The sequence below is a fragment of the Ceratotherium simum genome, chromosome 8, assembly GCF_057802395.1.
Source record: "Ceratotherium simum simum isolate JZ-2026a chromosome 8, ASM5780239v1, whole genome shotgun sequence".
Lineage (NCBI taxonomy): Eukaryota > Metazoa > Chordata > Mammalia > Perissodactyla > Rhinocerotidae > Ceratotherium > Ceratotherium simum.
This window is the reverse complement of record NC_141907.1, coordinates 4,059,395-4,082,768: the sequence shown is the minus strand read 5'-3', so window position 1 is coordinate 4,082,768 and position 23,374 is coordinate 4,059,395. Positions and strand designations below refer to the sequence as shown.

The 23,374-nt window shown below is 43.0% G+C and overlaps 1 protein-coding gene across 4 annotated transcripts in view; it reads right to left on the bottom strand.

The window, feature by feature from the left end:
• Positions 1–23,374, bottom strand: part of AFAP1 (actin filament associated protein 1) — a 163,402-nt gene that overhangs the window by 117,681 nt on the left and 22,347 nt on the right. Inside the window, exons 2-3 of one of the 4 annotated variants that reach the window (XM_087434879.1) lie at positions 14,889–14,938; positions 13,164–13,223 (exon numbers count right to left, since the gene is read on the bottom strand). The exons of 2 other annotated variants lie outside the window; for them this stretch is intronic. The gene's annotated coding sequence lies outside the window, so the exon portion shown is untranslated. The remainder of the gene's footprint in view (positions 1–13,163; positions 13,224–14,888; positions 14,939–23,374) is intronic. One more of the 4 variants, XM_087434875.1, reaches the window with a different exon arrangement.

Genomic DNA, 23,374 nt, shown 5'->3' with positions numbered 1-23,374 from the left:
TGGTAGGTTAAGAGCTAATTCTGGGGGGTGTGTGTGTGTGTGTGTGTGTGTGAGTGTGAGTGAGGAAGATTAGCCCTGAGCTAACAGCTGGTGCCAATCTTCCTCTTTGTGCTGAGGAAGACTGGCCCTGGGCTAACATCTGTGTCCATCTTCCTCCACTTGATGTGGGACGCTGCCACAGCGTGGCTTGATGAGCAGTGCGTAGGTCTGCGCCCGGGATCTGAACCTGCAAACCCCAGACCGCCAGAAGTGGAGCTCGCGAACTTAACCACGAGGCCACCAGACGGGCCCACTAATTCTGTTTTTATAAGGAAGAAAGCAGGGTTCCTAACGGCAGGCACAGAGAATCAGAAAGCAATAATGGCCTGCTTTCTCTTCATTACCATAAAGCAGCATTCCATCTTTATTCATGAATGGGTTTTTCTTCTAATCAAAGGAAGGAATAAAAACAAACAAAAGGAAAGGAAAGGAAGATTGAACTTAGAAACGTGGCCTCACTGAAACAACAGGCTTTATTCTCCAGTTACTGGTGAGGCAGATGAAGTTCAGAGGGGCTCACAGCCCACAGGCCTGGAGAGGACAGGAGCAAATTTCAACCAAACCAGTTCTGTCCAAACCAGTTCTGTCCAAACCAGTTCTGTCTTCTTCCAAAGGTGAAAAGATTCTGCTGAAGTTCAAAGCCCCTCCAGTGGGCTAGGTCAGGGGAAGACCTCTGGCTACATGAAAAGCATCACATCGCTAGCTTACAATCCCTCTCCGCAAGCATGGAGAGAGGCTACGTGCAGCCCGTGGTCCCCTAAAGACCTGGTAAGAGGGGAGGGACGACCAGGTGAGGTGCAGAGGGCAGGAGGTGCTTCCCTGGACACCCAGCCCTGTATCTCCTATCATTCATCCCCTGGCAGCGAATTTTACACAAACGCAGTGAGGTGCTCAAGTGCATACCCTCTTTGTTAACACGCAGACTGAATTCTCTCTTCAGGACAAAGGCTTCTAACGTCGAGGAAATCTTAGGAAGTACTGTATCTCACACTCTGGTGTTATAAATGTAGATGCTGAACTCGGGGAGGAACAGGGTCTGTCAGGCCACGAGTCCAGTAAATGGCACAGAAAGGATTCACACCAAGTCTGGTTGTCCAGAAGGTGCTCTTTCTGCAATGCCACCTGCCTCAAAAGCCCTCAGGGATGGTGCTAATTCAAGGAGTGGGGCACAAAGGGGCCCTGGCACCATCTCAAATGGAGAAGCATCACCTAAAAAAACACTGATGGCTCTCAACACAGAATGAAAGATTACCCTGCCAGCCCCGCTGTGGCCCAGCTGCCTAGCTAGAACACCGAAGGCTCTGCAGATGTCCAAAGTGACCATTGGGACAGCAGGCTTTGTGGAGGAGGAAGCAGTAAGAGATTCCAGAGTGAGAAAGCTGTTCACAGACCTCTGCACTCCCCAGGGAGATCTGGGGGAAGTGGGGAGAGGGGAGAGGAAGAGGGAGGCCCAGGATCATTAGGATATGCTGCCAGCTGTAAGATCCCACATTTCCACTAACTGAGACAACAGCTATTTCCTATTAAATACCATCGTTTCATACTTCCAACTAGAGTATATACATCTCTCCAGCCACTATTCTATTTGAATTAAAAAGCCTAACCTAATTAAGTCGTCTGAAACTGTAACTTTGGATCTGGTGGATAAAGCGGAGGCAGAGGCTTCCAGGATGCTGAGAACAGTGACCTCTAAGACTTGAGACTTTCCCCATGAACAAATCTCAGTCATCTGTAACTCCTCAAAACTATTTTATAACGACAAATTTGGAAATGGCATCTCCTCAGCATTCTAGCTTTTCTTTTCAACAATTCTGAAGCTCGACAATTGCAATGCATTTTCGATTGCTCCCCTGACCCTGGCCAGCGGTGCTGAAACTGCAGCCCATCAGTCAAAAGTGGGATGGGGGAGGCGTCACATATGAGAATGGGGAATGACAATATCCTCCTTGAGAGGACATGGGCAGGAGGAGAGGATCAAAGCACATGGCCTGAAAAAGATAAAATAGAATACTTGCAACCAATAAAAACAGATTTACATAGTATCTGTCATAAATATCTCATATCAGATAGGAGAAACTAAGGCACAAAGAGATCAGGGGTTTGCCCAGTCACACTGCAAGAGAGGCAGGAACTTCAGTCTAGTATTTTAACTTGTCTAGAACTTTTTACACCACTCCACGTTAGTGGACAGTAACATGCCCTTTCTGTCAGGAAAATAACATAAAATTATGAGTCTTAGGTCTAAAAAGACGCAAAACTGCCTTCACAGCTCTAAAGTTGCATTGTTATACTTTCAATATTAAAAAGCTGAAGATAAAAGGACTTTTTAAAAATGCTTCCTCTCTGTCCTCCAGACTGGAATACCCTAAATCAGCACTTCTAAACTTTCACCCAGGGGTCTTGTTAAAGGGCAGATTCTGAGTCTGGGGCGGGGCCTGAGGGTCTGCATGTCTAAGGAGCTCCCAGGGGGTGCCAGTGTTGCTGCTCCAGGGTCACACTTAAAGAAGCCAGGCCCTAAACCACACTGAGTTTGATGTACCAAGGAAAGGATATTTCAAATGTAGAAGTGGACTAGCAACAACGCTCTTTAAAGAAAGAATAAAAATGCTGCTCTCATCACTCACCCTTCCACCCACAACCTCAGTAAGCACCAGAGGCCTGCCAGAGTAGCTGAATTCAAACTACCAGCAAAGTGATCAGGAGAGGAGACAGAACGCTCCTAAAGATATGCTTAGCATCCGGCCAATGTTCTCCAAACGGTCAGGTTCAACTAGACCTAAAATGATCTGGTAACAGGGTTCAGTCTGTGCATAAGCTTATCCACACTTTCATCCAGCTAAGTGGGGGGCAAACCACAGCCCATGAGCAAAATCTGGCCCGAAGCCTATTTTTGTAAATACGGTGTTACTGGGACACAGCCATGTCCATTCATTTATTTACTGTGTACGGCTGCTTTCACACCACGAGAGCACAGTAAAGCAGTTGCAACAGAGACCTGCAGCCTAAAATATTTACTATCTGGCCCTTTATAAAAAAAGTGTGTTCACCTCTGTTCTGGGTATTCAGGGAAATAAACTCCAAAAGGGAAAACCTGAAATCCAAGACACAGGATACAATTCTAACACTGCACAAGCAGTCAGGACAGTACTGTAAACTCAGCCGCAGATAAGAACTCTATTTTAAGGCAAGCCTGGTAAAAGCTGAAAAAACAGAGGCCTCAGTCAGAAATGAGAGGCCTAATCCACTGCATAAGTGTCTTCGTTTTCCTGCTAATAATGCTTAATCTGCATCACAGGGAGACAAAATGAATACGATCAGGGTTTGAAGCCACCAGTCTCCATAATTGTTTCCGCTCCGTATGTAAATCCGCTCCATCCTCCTTTTCCGCACTGACCCCTGTGACGTAGCCCACCAACAGAGAAGCCTGAAGCTGGGCTTCTGAGTTAATTTGGTTCCTATCATCTGTCATCGTGACGTGCTGAGGCCCCGGAGCTTCACTTCCATTCGAGTCTCCTGAGACAGCAGAAGAAGAAAACGCTCTGGGGCTCCTGACAGCAGGCACAGAACGAGGCTGGAACCGCGGGGGAAGGAGGGGCCGAGGGGCTCACCTCCAGGGATGGCAGGCCGATCGGCCGCCGTCTGTCTCTCTGCCCCTGCTCCCCAGGCAGAGGGGGCCCACCATCGTGCATGTGTGGATGGGGAGGGCGGTGGACACGAGGTCTGGGTGACATATGTCACTGTGTTAATGGAGGCCATTAAAGGAGACGGCTGGTCTCACAATAGCTTTTCAGGGTCTGGAGCTGCCACGCTCATAGAAGGATCGAGATTCAGGTTCCACTAAAATGTACGTGTCTTGATACAGCACATGGGCACAGACTCTGGTGTTGAACAGACTGGGTTGAAATTCTGCCCCACCACTTTCTACACGTGGCCTTGAGCACGCTGGTGTATTATTATCCCTCTCTCTATACAAGAATGAGCAGGGCCGCGTCAACAGGGTTTTTTTAAGTGTCCTTATGTGACGCATTTAGCATAGAAGAAGTTCTCAATAAATGTTGACTATTACCATCATCATCAGTATAATTATTATCTATAAAAAAATTTTTAAGGATAATCTCCACGTTAAAGAGTGGTTATAAGGATTAAATAAGATAATATGCAACTTGCCTAATACATAGCATCACACATGGTAAGTGCTTGATAAACTATTATTAGTAGTAGCTATTATAGCAGCTATTATTAGCAGCTATTATTAGTAGCTATTATTTCCCAGAGAAACCAAATCTAGTCTCTCTAGTATATTTCATGAGATACCAATAAACCTAATAAGAACTGCTCTTCCAAGCAAGTCATTAAAATTTTTTAAAATAACAATATAATCTGCAGGGTAGATAATATCATTTCATAGATGAGAAAACTAACTCTCAGTAAGGTTAAACAACTTACTCAAAGACACAAAACTCATATAGGACAGACTAGTGTCTTCTCATTAACAACAGCTGCCTCTCAAAAATATTAGCAATTTTAGCAATCACCAGCTCAATAATCTTCGCTCCAAAAAGCAGAAAATTATTCTCTCACTTTACCATTTATATATGAAAGTGTGTGCCCTTCTGAAAAGTATTTCTTTTCAGAGTTAATCCAAAGGGCCCCATTTCTCCAGAGAAAATTTTCTTTGTAATGCCCAAAATACAGTATAACCCACGATTAAAGGAGATTTTCCATACACATTTAGTTCTCCACCTAAAGGATGTTAATCTGCTCCCCAGGATAAGGATCCAGAGATTACAAGATAAACTAAATAATACTTCACACCATCGTGACTAACCATCTAAAATAAACCTTATTTAACCAAACCAACTATCTCCAAAGAGAGGCCTAGACTGTTCCCCACTTCCTTCCTTCTCACTCTCTGTCCCGCTCCATCATCCCTTGACCCCACCATCCTCAGACACAGCTCTTGCAGAGACACCAAGGGCACCTGCTGGAAGCCCAGCCGTCAAGTCTCAGCCCTCGTTCCATCCACCTGGCAGCATCCGACACAGTGCACCTACCACCCACTCCTCTGGAAACAGTTTCTACACTCAGTCTCCAGAACACACTTCCTTTTCTTTGGTCACCGGGTCTCCTCCACTATTTTCTTCTTTATTTCCAACCCCTAAATGTGGAGATGCCCCAGGCTCGGACCACAGGCTTTTTTCCTTTCCAAATTATACTCATTCCCAAGGTGACTTCCTCCAATCCCAAGATTTTAACTACCATCTCTACAGTGAGCAACCCTAATTTCTATCTTCAGTTTAGACCTCTGCCCTCAACTCCAAACTCGTATTTCCAACCGCCTTCGGTGGGGAAACTGAACTTAGTCTAACCTTACTGAGGAATGCTGAAGGAGACGATGGATCACATGTGCCAGACACACTTTGGGGACAAATGATAGGAGGTGGTGATAAAGAATTATGAAAACAAAATGTCAGAGGAATCTGATGACGAATTACAAAAAACAGGAGGTCAGAGTAAGCTCAATGTAAGTGCTAATGCAAACTGAATATGTGCTGTTTACTAATGGTAAGAAAATGTATAGAGACTTCAGGTTTAATTCTATATAAATAAGCTGAAAATACCCTACAGCTTTGTAGCCATTTTGCCTGCACAGTATTTGTTTTGCTTAATGATAAAATCAGCTAATTCTATCTTTATGAATTGCTCATGTTCTTTGGGGTCTTGCTTTCTGCTTTTCCTTCCCAACACTTCTTGGCCTCTGCCCTTGGACCTCAGATTTAGCACGCCCAAAACCAGCCAAAACCCACTCCTCCCAGTCTTCCCCATCTTAATAATGGCATCTCTAGTCTTTCAGTTACTCAGGCCAAAATCCTTGAAGCCATCATTAAAGCTTCTTTTTCTCACTCCTGTCATCCAACCCATCAGCCAATCTTATAGAGTCTCCTTTCAAAATATGTACCAGACCTAAATATGTACCACTTCTCACCTCCCTCGCCGTTTCCAACCAGGCCCCAGCCACCATCATCTCTCACCCAGGTTACTGCCAAAGCCTCCCAGCTCACCTCTTCTCTTCTGCCTCTTCACCCCATCCCTACAACCTAGCCTTTACTCCCAAAGATTTCAGAAAAAAAATTTATATACAGAGAGAGAGGGAGAAAAGTGCAAACGTCGTAAAATGTTTGCGGAATCTGGGTGAAGGGCATACAGGAACTCTTTGTACTATTTTTGCAATTTTTCCATAAGTCTGAATTATTTCAAATGAAAAAGTTGAAAAACAAAAACCAAAGACCACTATCTGTGAGCCTGTCCTGTCTCCCCCCTGCCCAACTTGGGGACTCCCTCCCTTAAGCCCGTCTATTTTTTCAGAAAACACTAAAGAGACCTTGCCTATCTTTTGCCTTACTATGCTTGGAAATAGGAATATCAAAAAAAAACAAACAATGGATACATAACCCACACCCTGTCCTTAGAGAGCTCTCAATTTAATGGGAAGGATAGATACATGAGCAGAGAATTTAAAAATAATGTGATGATCACTTTGACAGAAGGACACAGAGCTAGGAACATGCTGATCAGGCACATAACCTCCTCCATGGGTGATGCACGAGCTGAGGCTGCACCCACGGGCACCTCCATCAGAGCACACACAAAACGCTAACAGTTACACATATCCGTTTCCCCCTAGACCATCAGTTTCACAAGGATGAGTACTAGGGGCCAGCAGAGTACCTGACACAAGAGAAATACATACACTGCTCAATAAACGGTGCCCGAGTGAAGGAGGAGGTTAAGAACAGTTTGTCAGTCAATACTCAATAATACAAAATGCGCTGATTAGCAAATCAAGTTTTTCTCGTTGGAAGCAAGGGTGGGTTCACAAACTATCTTTCCCCAAGAGGTGCAGGAGTTAAAACATTCGATACTCTACTAAGCACATTTTAAGTTCCCTGTATGGAAGAAAATCCCATCATTATCAAACAGCATATACGCCTACTAAGCCTCAGCCTCTGATGACATCTCTCTCATCCCCAGGGCTGGATAAAACGAGGCTGGAAGAACTCCGCAGCCGTGAAGATGGCTCCCAGCCCCAGTACTCTAGAACCCCAGGGAGCTGAGGACGGACTGCAGAAAGCAGGCTAACCGGACAATAGGTGACTGGAGACAACAAATGGAAGGAGCAGTGGGTTTGGGATATGTTTGAACCAGAGATGGCAAAGAGGGATCTGCTTGACAGTGACCACGGAGGGGCTGGGGTCTTAAAAAAAAGTGTGTGTGTGTGTGTATGTGCATGTGTGTGTGCAGGAGGGCTCAAGAGTTCATCAGGCCTGACTGAGAAGTATAACAGTGATTAATAAACTACATGGCCGAAAGCACTGGCCATGCTTCGCTTATCCATCATTTAAATGGATTCAAACTCATACTCCCCTTAAGTCGGAGCCACAGCAAACACCAACAACGCTGCCAGGAGAACCTCTGACTTACATCTGGCTAGGAATAAAGCCGTCACTATCAAATTAACGCTGAATAAATCTTGACTTCTTAGAACCTGCAAGAATGACATTCTCAAAGATTACAATTATCACTCAATCCCCCAAAAATCTGTCACGCTGCAAGGAGGAGCTGTGCAAGAACGCACCACCAACTCAGGACGCTTCCCTCCCGCCTGACAAAGAAGAAAAGAAGTAACACAACTACGTAACGTCTCCATTCAGGGTTACTTACAAACTGCCCTTCGTGTGTCTCTCTGTGCTAAAACAGCCGTTCTTTTTCACAGCCCGAAACTGTATGCTAAAAACACTAAGCAGACCCAGATGAGGCCAGAAATGTGCAGATGCCAGAAACCAACACGAACTGAACAAGCTGGAGAGTGCAGTCATAAGGATGGCGAAGCAAGTCACTTCTCAGGAAACGATGACTTCACCTCTGCCCGTGAGGCAGGCGGCTGTCATGACTGTCACGGTCCCCGACGCCCACCCATTTACTCCAAGTAGGTTCTAACCAGAGCAGCCTTTAAAAGTAAACACATGTAAATATACCACACAGAACCTACTTCTGAAAGGATGTCTTGCAACCAGCAAGAAACTGGAAGCACAACTTTTAAACTGTACAACTGACAACCTCGCAGCGTATCAACATTGCCACACGCCGACTCTGGAGTACGGTTCCATGGCAGTGATGCAATAACTAACTGGAAAGAAGGAACGACGCAGTACATTTATACAGGAGTCAGAGGAAGCACGACTTTCAGTTTAGAGCAATAGATCAAGCAACTGCTTGGTTCAAATGCTACAGTGAAACATCATCAGGGTCTTAGGCAAATTCGCTTCTCTGGTCCTGTGTCTGTGCTCATCGGGGAGGAAAAAAAACAGAAACCAGTTTGGGACTGGGTAGTCTCTGTTACACTGCATCATTCTGTGCTGCAAGCCCAGATTTTAGTATAGATCTCCCACTTGGTACGCAAAGTATTTTCTATGTAGCAAAAGAACATTTCTGTGTTGAATGCAGTCTGAGGCCCACTATACGAGGAAGAGCATAATCATATAACTTTGCACATGATTGCAAGGGAAATTCATTAATAACACGTAAGATGTAGCCATGTGTCTGTGAGTGCCTAGCAGGGAGATGGAGGAAGCACTCATTTAATAAAGCTAGCGTACCTGTTACGCCTTAACGTTCTTTCCATTATCATTCCACATCAAGACCCTGACTTCCTTCTGACGTCAAATGTCAGGAATCACATACTGTTCATGGCTCTCCATCCAAGATTAACACACCCAGAGCATCCTGATGAAGACATCTCTATCGCCATCATTTCCACCTCTTCACAGAACCACCTACTTTCGGTGCTGTACCATGACAGATGCAGCAGCCGGCAGCGTTAGCCTCCACCGGGACAGCAGGCATGCAGCACATCACTCTCGTTCCACAGTCCCCCCAGCCTCAGGAAGGCTGTGGCTGCGCCACCTCTCTGATGAGAGAGCAGAGCAGGAGGGAGAGCAAGGGAGGAGGACAGGAGCACAGCCAGGAAAGGGCCTGTGATGACCAGAGCCATCTAACTCCTCCTTGCAAGCACCTTTGGATTTCACGAAGGTATGAGCAGGAAGCTGGACGAGTTCTACTATGGATTTTCTAAATGTTGATGTAAAATCCGAACTCAGACAAAATAAAAGGAGATCTCTTTAATAAACATACCTCTCTGGTGCTCAGTGTCATGCCTAGATAATCATTTAGAAAATCCAATTTATGTTCTAAAGTTCTCATCTTTGTGTAAACAAAGTCCCAGGGACTTTGCAGTGGAATACACCTCTTATCCACATCAAAAATATACACAATTAACTATTAAAGAAGACTTTAATTTGCTTACATAATTTAAAAAAACACCACCCAGATCTGAACTACAATCGAGAAGACAACCTTTTGATAGCTCTGCGTCAGAATTTTGGGTGGTGTAAACAAACTTCTGATTTCAAAACAATCAGCAATCTATCCCTGACTGCAGCAGGAGCAGTCCTGGGCCCAGTATGAGACAAAAAAGAACCCAGATGGTAAGGGGACAGACAATAATCAGTTCTCCATGGACTCAGCCAGTCTCAAATCCCAATGTAACGCATGGAAGTAAAAAGCTTTCAATGACCAAACATCTAAATACTTACCCCGCCTCGCCATCTGCTTCTCCTGTCATTCAAATTAAAAATTAATAAGACCACTATTAGAGGGTAGAGTTGGTGCTGCATCTGTTGTTCTAAAATTATGGATAATGACTGGCTACATAATGCCTCCTAATCAGATCCGAGCTGGACCTTAGATAGGAGTCTAAAGGGCTTAAATTCTAGACTGAGAATAAAAGATTGTAATTCTCTGGTTTGACTTTTTTCTTCTTTTTCTAAAGTTGCTGTTCCCCAAACTCCTTCTATTATCTTAGTTGTTTTATAAAATTTATGAAAAAATTAAAGGTATTGTGAAAAATCTCCACTTTCTCTAGATACAAGACTTGTGAACATTATTTTAAGCTGCTAGGTTTTTTCTCTGCACCTGTGACACCAGAGTCCATGTTCTCCCTCATTAGCATATATTCAGAGTCCAGGAAGAGGGCTTTAGCAGTGCAGAGGGCAGTGTGGTGAGCAGTTCAAAGGCTCTGGGAAGACAGATGTAGACCTGGTCCCAACTCTATCTAGGTGAACTTGGGCAAATCCCTTTCTTGTGCCTTATTCTCCATGCACAGGGGATTTAAGCCTGTGACTCTAGGCTACAGCAGCTCTTCACATGAGTACATATGGCAACATCACATATCTATGTGAAAAGCCACGAGATTTAGCTAATTTCCTGAAGGAGCCGTCTATATTTCTACTCAAGTACTATACCTTTTTCCAGGGTATGTATTTGGGATGATAAGCCATGCTACAGCAACGATTCCCCATTCTCTGTTCATACAGCTTTTTCCAAAAGCATTTTCATGACGTGGCAGAAGGAAGAAGAATAACGGGTTTTTTTCAGCCCATTCATTCAACAAACATTTATAATCTACATGCCAGGCACTGGTGATATACCAGTGAACACAAGACAGTAATCTCGGCCTTCAGAGAGCCTACATTTTTGCAGCTGGAGACAGACAAATCAAAAAGTATGTTCAAGAGTGATAAATGCTATAGAAAAAAATACAGCAGGAAAAGGGAAGAAAGAGTGTCTCCGTGGACATACGGGGATGCTAACATTATGAAACGTAAACAGGGAATAGGACACTGAAAGTCAGAACATGAAGATTAACTGTGACAAAAGCCTTTGTAAATTGATACTCTCCTCCATCGAATCTTCTCTCCTCATAATGGAAAAAGAAGGGGGGGGGCTAAAAATTACGGCAATGTTTTAAGAAGCTTCAGATTTCAGCTGTCTGATAGTCAAAATCACGCACTTCAAGGACAAGTCTATAAGCCGTATGGCCAATGGCTGAATGTCTTTTTAAGAGATGATTTTAAACACAGGCAAAAGTGTTTGTTTATTTGAATGCTTTGTGCCCACAGACGTGCAAACTATGCTAACAGATTTGTCCATGTTTTGAATTTGCCAGCTTGCCATAAACAGGCTTCTAAGCGTTTTCTAATTATTTATAAATAGCACAAACACCTGCATATATAAATATGCAAATCAAGACAAGCTGTCCCTTCAACTACTGCTGCCGTGATGACAGCAAATGACAACTGGCCAAATCAACACGAGCAGATCGGGGCTGTCAGATGGATTCCAGCACGCCGACGCGTCTTCCTGCGACACTTGAAGGAACAGCGGAGGAACCAGCTCTCCACACAAGACAGGCTGCACTGTGTTCTTTGCATAAACACTGCTGGCTGCATTTTTCTGCTCTCTCGGATTCAAGTAATTTTCACGCTTGTTGCATGTCCTGCAACAACCAAGTGCTACTGCTCCCGCTTTAGTGATGAGAGACGAGGCGCAGAGACTCAAGGAAGCTGCCCAGGATCACACAGCTGATGAGAGAGCCCACTCTCCAGCCGACGTCTCCTGACACCCACAATAATGCTTCTCCCATCACACTATTTACGCGGCATTGAATCCAGGTTCTTTCCAATACAACAACAAGCCCAGTGATATTTATACTACATAAACCATAATTCTTTTTCCTCTAAGCTGTTGAAATAATAACATTTATTAAACACTTACCAGGTACCAGGCTCTAAGTTTTATCTCTTTAGTTCCCATTACAACCCTATAAAATTGGTGCCGTATTAGTCCCCGTTTTATTAATGAGGAAACTGGCATAGTAAGGTTAAGTAACTTGTCCATGGTCATAGGTCATTAGTATGTTTTTTCAAATTTTCAAAAGTAAATATTGCTTTAGTTACAGATGTTATTAAAACTTAAAAGTAATTAGCACTCAGAAAATAATGAAATAGCAAAAATAAAAATTCAGAATTATATGAAACAGTCAAACTCTCCCTGCACTATAATCTCCAATCCCAGCCCTCCTCTAAGGCAACCAATGTTAACAGTATGTTATGCACCCTCTAGAGCTTCTTCCACACGTTTAGAAACAACTGCGCGCACGCACATGAATATTATCTGTCGCTGTTGCATCACCACGCGACTTGAGGCGGCTTTAGCTACTACACCCCATAATCCATGAGACGCCCCCATACTACCTCAAATAAACAGTCAAAGCAAAGACAATCAGCTTGTCACACAAACACAGCTTCCAAACGCACCTCCCAGCCACCAGCCCCCTTCTCCACCCCGTCACTGGACGGCTGCGCTGTTGAGCCGTATTGTCTCCCACCAACTAGCCATAACTGGTAGTCATCTGTGGCAGACACCAATGTGCCTCCCAGATTCCTCTTCCAGCAGGGATGTGCTGCCCAGCTGCTGGAGTGTGGCCCAGCTGGCAGCTCCCTCCGGGTCGGCCTCGCTGCAGAGGGGTAACGCCCTTCCCACAGCAGCCTGTCCCCTGAAAGGGGGTAAAAGGCCTCCACTTCAGTGTGAAAGGGGACGCTCTGACAGGCAGTCCATGTTCCCAAACCCCACATCCGGCATCGCAGTTCACCCCTTCCTCTCCCAAGCCTGCCTCCTCTGCCTTCCCTTCACGGTGCTGATCCTAAGAGACATCTCCCCTCAACATCCGCCTCCACAGAACCCAGCGGCAATGCAGTCTGGACTCCACCCAAAGACGCCTCAGCACCGTCTTCCCTCTTCCCTTTGTGTCCCCACTACCCTCTCCTGAGCTGGTTCTGCACTTATGTGGGGTTAGTCAGCTGATTTACACAGGGATGCCTCGTGCAGATATTTACACTACTACAGCAAGCAGCCAACACACAGAGGGCAGCCTCCTCATTTCCACCCCTCCACAGAAGCAGCCACTGCTCTCAGCGTCTTTCACAGGATTTCACTGGATCCTTCCACGGCTAGCACTAACTCCAGTGCATACATCGGTGCTTTTTTTTTTAAAGGATGCACTTTATGGATGGGCAAAAGACGTCGTGGTTCCATCATAAGCAAAGCCTGCTTCTTAAGCACCGACCATGGACGTAAGGTCTGTTGCGCCTATAGCAGGCACAGTAGAGTGATGATCCAGAGACTTTCCCTCTGGGGTCCCTATCCCAGCCCAGAACAATACTCACAAAATGTCTCCACAAAAGGTGAAAAACTCCCACTACTCTCGGTCCAAAAGATATGAACAGCTAAGTTAGAAAAAAAAAAAATCAATGAACACATGGCAAATCATTCACCCTCACTAATACTCAAAAATGTGAATTAAAATGATACTATCTATTGTTTATCAAATTGACAAATAATTGTTTTAAATAATACTTAGTATCGGTGAGGATTCAGCAAGATGGCTATCTCATGCATTGCTGATGACCAGATCAATGGAAACCTTTCTAAAGAACAACTGACGTGTCTATCAAGACCACACAGGTATCATACCCTTTCATCATCTCACTCCAAGAACAATCTATCTTAAGAAAATATTGGAGATGCACACAAAGTTCTACAAACAAGAATCTCCATTACCCATGGTAGCAATACAAATTGTAAAACTCAAAGATCCAACATTTCATTAACATTTAAGGTATAATTTGAGATAATTTATAAATCATGTTTTGAAAGAATATTTAACGATATGACATCAAATGTTCATTGATGTTTGAATAAAAGATCTGAAAAAGATATAATACCCATTTTATTAAAAATATATACATATTTATTTATGTTTCGAAAAAGAAAAGGAACAGGCCCTTGTCAGGGGTTCCCAAGACCACCCCGAGGTTGGAGGGTTCACTAGGAGGACTTGCAGGGCTCAGGATGTAGGCATCCTCAGAGCTGCAATTTATTACAGCGAGAAGGTACAAAGCAGAATCAGCAAAGGGAAAAGCTCACGGGGTGAAGTCCAGAGGAACAAGGCACGAGCTTCCAGAGTCCTCTCGAGCGAAGTCACACAGGATGTACTTAATTCCTCCAGCATCAAGCTGTGACAACACATGTGCAGTGTTGTCCACCAGGGAAGCTCACTAGAGACCCAGTCAGCGTCAGGGTTTTTATCAGGGTCAGTCACAGAGGCAGCCTCTGCCTGGCATGTACCAAACTGCAGACTGGCATAAACCACACTGCTGGCACAAACAGCTTAGGCACAGGGAGCCACTCTTATCAGCTATGGTGGTGGGAACCCTTCCATCATCCAAGTTCCCAGACGCTAGCCAAGGGCCAACCTCATAAGCAGGCCTCGCAGAGCACGGCAGTCTCAGGCCTGCTGCGTCAACACCTTTCTGCACAAGACCTAAATGTTAACAGTGGTTATATCTGTTGTGGGACTTATTTCTTCTTTATGCTCTTTTATTTCCAAATTTTCTACACTGAACGTGTATTTCCTTTATAATCAGGGAGAAATGTCACACTCTTTAAAAGTTCTGTTTCATTTGTTTTGTCTATATGAGATCAATTTTCAGATTACACAGAGGAAAATATGAACTTCTGTGATATTCAGAGAGAACATAAGAAGACAGACACCAGAGAACTGGCCTTAGCTAAAGGGAGAGGACAGACAGAGAGCTGGTGAGGAAGTGAAAGGGCCACAGAGGGGAGGAAGGTAAAGGGTGAAAGAACAGAGACAAACCCCGATGGGTGTCACTACGGTTTCCAATTCCACCCAATGAACAGGCTGTTCCAAAATCATCTACAGACAGTCAGACTTCACCTGGGAGATGGTTATGAGTCGGGACTGTTTTGTTTTCAATACAAAGAATTCTATTCTGAGGACCCACTGTACACAGTGCAACAATTCTAGTTGTCAACACAACTGATTTTTTTTAATCCCACTGAATTTGAAGATCATAAAACCTTCTTACCTGTGCTTCCTTCTGATGACCCTCACCAAAGTACAGAATTTTAGAAGAATCTGCAAGTTGAAAAAAAAAGACAAAAAAAATGTATAGACTAGGGATACGGAACCCAGAGTTCAATCCATGAATCTGCCAGGTATTCTTCATACAGTTACGTTTCCTTATCTGTAAAAGGGGAAGAAAGCCTACCTACCTCACAGTTGTGAGGGTCACAAAACAGATGAATGAGAATTCTGTTTAATGATAAGATATTAATGTTAGAAAATCCTCACATAATCATTCCACAAATGCCTACTATGTGCTAGGTGTTACGTCAGGCACTGGGAATACAGTGGGAAATAAAACAGACATGGGCCCAAAGAGCCTGAAGGGCTTACTGCTTACTAACGACAAAACCAGCCAATGAGGTGTGGGGGTGACAGGGGCAGCCTCTCAGCAGTGGCCAGAGAAGGACTCTGGGACAGATGCTTGTGCTGCAATCTGAACGACCGCTCAAGAGTGCGGTGACCTTGGGCAAGTTGCTTAACTCCTGTGCCTCAGTTTCCTTATCTGTAAGATAAGGATCAAAACAGTAGGGTTGCAATCCTCATGCAACCTCAATTATATCAATGCAACCTCAATGCAATAACAATTATAACCCCTCATGGGGTTATAATGAGAATTAAATGAGCAAATATCTGTGACATTCTCAGAACCATATCTGCCATAGCAAATACTGAAATTGTGGAGATAATTTTTGTAAAATAAGTATATAAATCTAAGGTGCCATGAGAAGATGTAAATGAGACTCTAATCCATACAAGGTAAAATTAACAAAATTCTCCCTGAACCAAATACTCCCATATCTTTCTGAAAAATCTAGTAATGTTTGTTTCAGTGGTATTCACAAGTAATTAAGGCTTTAAATCCTATATCCTGACAGTATTAAAATAGTGCCAAATGCCCAGTAAAGGACTATGTTAAATATATTTCAAAACAAATTACATGTTTCACAGGCTCAGAGTGAAAGGATGGAAGACAATACTGCAAGCTAATGGCAAACAAAAGGAAGCAGGTGTTGCCATACTCATATCAGACAAAGTAGACTTCAAGATAAAACAGGTAATGAGAGACAAAGAGGGGCAATATATAATGATAAAAGGGACACTCCACCAAGAAGATATATCAATTATAAATACATATGCACCCAACACAGGAGCACCAAAGTACATAAAGCAACTATTAACAAACCTAAAAGGAGATATTAACAACAACACAATAATAGTAGGGGATCTTAATACCCCACTTACAGCAATGGATAGATCACCCAGACAAAAAGTCAACAAGGAAACAGTGGACTTAAATGAAAAACTAGATGAGATGGACTTAATAGACATATACAGAGCACTTCATCCAAAAACAGCTGACTGCACATTCTTCTCAAGCATGCTGGGACACAAGGTAAGCCTCAATAAGTTTAAGAAGATTGAAATCATAACAAGCATCTTTTCAGACCATAAGGCTATGAAACTAGAAATCAACTACAAGAAAATAGCTGGGAAAGTGACAAAGATGTGGAGATTAAACAACATGCTACTGAACAACCAATGGATCATTGATGAAATTAAAGGAGAAATCAAAAAATATCTGGAACCAAATGAAAATGAAAATACGCCATACCAAATCATATGGGATGCAGCAAAAGTGGTCCTGAGAGGGAAACTCATAGCAATACAGGCCCACCTAAACAAACAAGAAAAATCCCAAATAAGCAACCTTAAATGATGCCTAACAGGACTAGAAAAAGAAGAACAAACAAAGCCCAAAGTCAGCAGAAGGAGAGAAATAATAAAAATTAGATCAGAAATAAATGAAATTGAAACCAAAAAAAAAACAGTAGAAAGGATTAATGAAACAAACAGTTGGTTCTTTGAGAAGATAAACAAAACCAACAAGCCCTTAGCCAGACTCACTAAGAAAAAAAGAGAAAAGGCTCAAATAAATAAAATCAGCAATGAAAGAGGAGAAATTACAGTGGATACCACAGAAATACAAAGGATTATAAGAAAATACTATGAAAAACTATATGCCAACAAATTGGACAATCTAGAAGAAATGGATAAATTCTTAGACTCATACAACCTCCCAAAACTGAACCAAGAAGAAATAGAGAATCTGAATAGACCAATCACAAGGAAAGAGATTGAAACATTAATCAAACATTTCCCAAAAAATAAAAGTCCAGGACCAGATGGCTTCTCTGGAGAATTTTACCAAACATTCAAAGAAGATTTAATACCCATCCTTCTCAAACTATTCCAAAAAACAGAGGAAGATGGAACACCTCCTAACACATTCTACAAGGCCAACATCACCCTGATACCAAAGCCAGACAAGGACAACACAAAGAAGGAAAATTACAGGCCAATATCGCTGATGAACATAGATGCAAAAATCCTCAACAAAATTTTGGCAAACCAAATACAGCAATACGTGAAAAAGATCATACATCACGACCAAGTGGGATTTATACCAGGGACACAGGGATGGTTCAACATCCACAAATCAGGGCCGGCCCCGTGGCTTGGTGGTTGAGTGGGCGCGCTCCGCTGCTGGCGACCCGAGTTCGGATCCCGGGCTCCCACCAGCACGCTGCTTCTCCGGCCATGCTGAGGCCGCGTCCCACATACAGCAACTAGAAGGATGTGCAGCTATGACACACAACTATCTACTGGGGCTTTGGGGGGAAAAATAAATAAATAAAATCTTTAAAAAAAAAAAAAAAAAAAAACATCCACAAATCAATCAACGTGATACATCACATCAACAAAACAAAGAATAAAAACCACATGATCATCTCAATAGATGCAAAGAAGGCATTTGAAAAGATCCAACACCCATTTATGATAAAAACTCTCAACAAAATGGGAATAGAAGGAAGGTACCACAATATAATAAAGGCCATTTATGACAAACCCACAGCCAACATCATACTCAACGGAGAAAGACTGAAAGCCATTCCTCTGAAAACAGGAACAAGACAAGGGTGCCCACTCTTGCCACTCTTATTCAACATAGTACTGGAGGTTTTGGCCAGAATAATTAGGCAAGAAAAAGGAATAAAAGGAGTCCAAATAGGCAACAAAGCAGTGAAACTCTTACTTTTTGCAGATGACATGATTTTATATATAGAAAACTCTAAAGAGTCCACTGGAAAACTATTAGAAATAATCAACAACTACAGCAAAGTCACAGGGTACAAAATCAACCTACAAAAATCAGTTGCATTTCTGTATGCTAATAACGAACTAACAGAGAGAGAACTCAAAAAGATAATATCATTTACAATTGCAACAAAAAGAATAAAATATCTAGGGATAAATCTTACTAAGGAGGTGAAAGACCTATACAATGAAAACTATAAGACATTATTGAAAGAAATTGATGATGACATAAAGAAATGGAAAGATATCCCATGCACATGGATTGGAAGAATAAACATAGTTAAAATGTCTATATTACCTAAAGCAATCTACAGATTCAATGCAATCCCAATCAGAATCCCAATGACATTCTTCACAGAAATAGAACAAAGAATACTAAAATTCATACAGGGCAACAAAAGACCCCAAATAGCTAAAGCAATCCTGAGAAAAAAGAACAAAGCTAGAGGCATCACAATCCCTGACTTCAAAACATACTACAAAGCAACAGTAATCAAAACAGCATTGTACTGGTACAAAAACAGACACACAGATCAATGGAACAGAACTGAAAGCCCAGAAATAAAACCACACATCTACGGACAGCTAATTTTCAACAAAGGAGCTAAGAACATACAATGGAGAAAGGAAAGTCTCTTCAATAAATGGTGCTGGGAAAACTGGACAGCCACTTGCAAAAGAATGAAAGTAGACCATCTGCTATCACCATTCACAAAAATTAACTCAAAATGGATCAAAGACCTGAAGGCGAGACCTGAAACTATAAAGCTCCTAGAAGAAAATATAGGCAATACACTATTTGACATTGGTCATAAAGGGATCTTTTTGGATGCCATGTCTACTCGGACAAGGGAAACTAAAGAAAAAATAAGCAAGTGGGACTTCATCAGATGCAAGAGCCTCTATGAGGCAAATGAAACCAGAATCAAAATGAATAGGGAACCCACTAGCTGGGAGAAAATACTTGTAAAACACACATCTGACAAGGGGTTAATCTCCATAATATATAAAGAATTCACACAACTGAACAACAAAAAGCAAACAAGCCGATCAAAAAATGGGCAGAGGACAGAAAGAGAAAGACAAACCCTGTATGATCTCACTCATGTGTGGAACATAAACCAACACATGGACAGAGAAAACTGTATTGTGGTTACCAGGGGCAATGGGGGTAGGGGGTGGGCACAAGCGGTGAAGGGAGACATATATATGGTGATGGACAAACAAAAATGTACAACCCAAAATTTCAGAATGTTATAAACTATTAAAATATCAATAAAAAAAATGGGCAGAGGAAATGAACAGACACTTCTCCAAGGAAGATATACAGATGGCCAATAGGCACATGAAAAGATGTTCAACATCACTAATCATCAGGGAAATGCAAATCAAAACAATACTAAGATATGACCTCACGCCCGTTAGAATGGCTATAATCACCAACACAAAAAACAACAAGTGTTGGAGAGGATGTGGAGAAACAGGAACCCTCATACACAGCTGGTGGGAATGCAAACTGGTGCAGCCTCTATGGAAAACGGTATGGAGATTCCTCAAAAAATTAAAAATAGAAATACCCTATGATCTAGCTATCCCACTACTGGGAATCTATCCAACGAACCTGAAATCAACAATCCAAAGAGGCTTATGCACTCCTATGTTTACTGCAGCATTATTCACTATAGCCAAGAAGTGGAAGCAACCCAAGTGTCCCTTGACTAATGACTGGATGAAGAAGATATGGTACATATATACAATGGAATACTACTCAGCCATAAAAAAAGACAAAATCGTCCCACTGGCAACAACATGGATGGACCTAGAGGGTATTATGTTAAGTGAAGTAAGCCAGAGAGAGAAAGACAAACACTGTATGATCTCACTCATATGTGGAACATAAACCAACACACGGACAGAGAAAACTGTACTGTGGTTACCAGGGGCAAGGGGGGTGGGGGGGTGGGCACAAGGGGTGAAGGGAGGCATGTATATGGTGACTGACAAATAATAATCTACAACAAAAATTTCATAATGTTATAAACTATTATGACACCAATAAAAAAAGGAAAATGTTAATGCTAAGATGAAAAAATAATAATAATAATGTTTCAAAAATACAGATAGGCTTGAAATTTTCCAAAATTTACAAGTACAAAGCACATTCACATATATCACCTCACTGACACTTGCGAAGACCCTTCAAGGAAAGCACAACAGAATAGGAAGGTCGTTCAGTGACCCAGTGTGACTCGTCCAGAGGGAGAGGCGGGCCAGCAGGGAGAAAGCAGAGACACGAGCTGAGCGTTGTGGTTGTTAGCGCCACTATTCCTCCTCCACGCTGGGACGTGCGTGCACGGCTCAGCTCCTAGAAGCTAAGGCAATGCCCGCTTAGACACTTGCAGCAGTTGAGAGCGACCACTACGCAGACACGTCTGCTTTCCAGCTTCCAGTACTGCTTTCCCCTTCAGCTGGGAAGGCAGAAACCAGACTCCGTTCCCTCAGCCGAAAGCAGTGTGTTTGGTTCTTGGCAGGTAATCTTTTGGGTTAAACAAGCAGGAGATCATCCCATAAAATTACTGTTACACTTCTCAAAAAGCAAGTGTGACTTTTATAGAAAAATCTATTCCATTTGGGAGAAAGGTCCAGTAAAGCCACAAAAGGATAATACATTCTTACAACAACAAATTAAATTCATCTGTCACAAAGCAAAACCCCAAAGCCCTCTGGGCACACAGCTGCTTTTCTGAGCTGAAATTAAACTCCAACTGAGAAACAGGTCAACTTTTCCAAAAAGATTTCTTTTGCAAATGTCTTAAGTAAAAATTCCTTTAGCTCACGTCATTTTCTAGATTTAACACCTCTGCTGGCCTTACTTTCATTTAGGCAACAAGCATCGATTGCACGTTTACTAGGGCCCAGCTGGGCACTGTGATGACAACACGGATGAATATGGCAGGACCACACTCTCGAGGAGCTCACACCGGGGAAGGGAAGATCATACAATCGCAATTTTAAGCCATGTGCTGACTGCTATCACCAATTTCAGCTTCGGCCCTAACTAGCGGGAATTTAAAAGAAAAGAGAAGAAAATGAACCCGGCACACGTAGCACATTCCATTTCTACAGCAAGAGTGGCGTCCAGGTCAGCGACATTCCCTGAACAGTGACAGTCCACGTGGGGAGTGTGGAGGCAGGCACGAGGGGGTCTCTTCAGGGGGAGGGCTCTTGCAGAAGGGCTAACACATACAGCGTGGAGGTGGAGAAGGGCCCCAAGCACAAGGGTCAGCCCGGGGCCTCCAGGAATGCCCAGGCTTCCGGGAGGAAATCAAAGGCTCCCAACGGACAGGAACCTCCCAAGAACTCCTCCCCAAATGGGTCAGGGATTTATAAGCCTAAGGCTAACACGTGTCGTTCTGAGCACAGCGCACTGGTGTGACAGCAAGGAAGAAACAGGGTCCCCAGAAACCCGAGAGTCTACTCCCAGCTCTGCTACTAACTCAGCCCACGACCTTGGTTACAGCTCTTCACTATTTTTTTTTAATTGAGGTATAAGTGACCCATAATATTATTAGTTTCAGGCGTACAACATAATGATTTAATAGTTGTATACACTGCAAAATGATCTCCACAGGAAGTCTAGTTAACATCTGTCATCGAACAGAGCTACAAAATGCTTTTTCTTGTGATGAGAACTTTTAAGATCTTCTCTCCTAGTAACTTGCAAATATGCAATACAGTATTATCAACTATAGTCACCACACGGCACATTACACCCCTTTAGTTACGGCTCCTAACTTCTAGGAGCCACAGTAAAATCATCAGAAAAACAAAAGATATGAAAACTGACCTGCCTTTTCCACAGAACTGCTGAGAGGATGAAATGAGATAATGGATTTTAAAATTCTTTGTGAACCATGAAGCAAAATATAAATGTGAGAAATCATTGTGGCCATGAATAACCACCACGTAAAACTGAGTTAAGACCAAAGCGCTTTCCTCCCAGCTTCTCCCAACCGAAAGCAGTCCAGAGGGCAGCCGATGTGTCGGGGCAAGCCCAGTACCCTGGGCTTGGAGGACCTCAAACAGCTCATGACTTGCATTGTCACCCTCCCTCCAAGTGGTCATGGAGTTCTCTGAGGGAGAACCAAACTGACATCCCAGACCACATTTCTCTTTCCCAGACGGGCTTGAAGTCATCCCAACTTACAGCAGAGCTAAGCAGTGAAGTGGTTTTGTACCACCAGACTAAAAGCTGGCCTTTGCACATTCCCATAGCAGGTCAAAGAGCATTCAGATGTCATCTGATGATATTAAATTTCCCATGCTTAAACCAGAGAAATCATACAAAGTTGGAATCCTTGAAAAACGTATTCCCAGAAGAGATGTAGTGAATTCTGCTCCGAATGCATTCAGTGTCACCTGCAGCCCTTAGTTCTCCGCCTCTCTCTAGCTGACCCCACCGACACTCGGACCTTACCAGTGCTTTGACTAAAACCAAGAAAAATTAATACAGCTGTGTACCCCTCACAGCTGAGCACCAGTACTCCTCCCTGAGCTCACTAAAGATGGCCTTCACCCAAAACTAGGCTGCAAATTCTCAGTAAATGTCGGTAAACAAATCTCAAATTGCCGTGTTCTTTCTCCACTCCCGAGAAAGGGGGTTGAAATGATGAGTATCAAAGTTGGAACTAAAAGAAGGCTTAAATATTATATAGCCCAACCCTCCTTCTACAGCTGCAGGACTTAAGGCCCAGATAATGGAAGCAAATAGCTGGTTTAGTGACAGAGCCCAAACCAAAACCTCCTCACCTAAGCGCTGGTCCAGAATGCCTGCAGCAATTCTGCCCCGTATTTTTTTTTTCCTAAGGAAGGAAAGTAAAACGAAGCCAAGGCAAAAGCCATGCAAGCCGTACTGAAGCCATTCGAGTTCATTTAGCATCTATTTAAGATAGGCGCTTCCTATAAAATACACAAGCACGAGTATATAGAGTAATTTCAGTTGTGTTTGACTTGTTGCCTGTGTTCATAAAGCACAGACTCTGCTCTGTGCTCCAAGTGCACGTAGGGCACCACTTTATCTTAATCCTTCCCATATTTATATTACAGCCATGTGTCTGTGTGTCTGTCCACCCCACTAGACTGCATATTCATGAGGGCAGGGATCAGATATTACCATCTTTCTATCCCCAATGCCTAGCCTATAAGACAGTCAATAAATGATGATTGAACTAAGCTACTAAAATATTTTAAACTTAGTAAACTTAAGTTTAAGTTTACTTAAACAACATC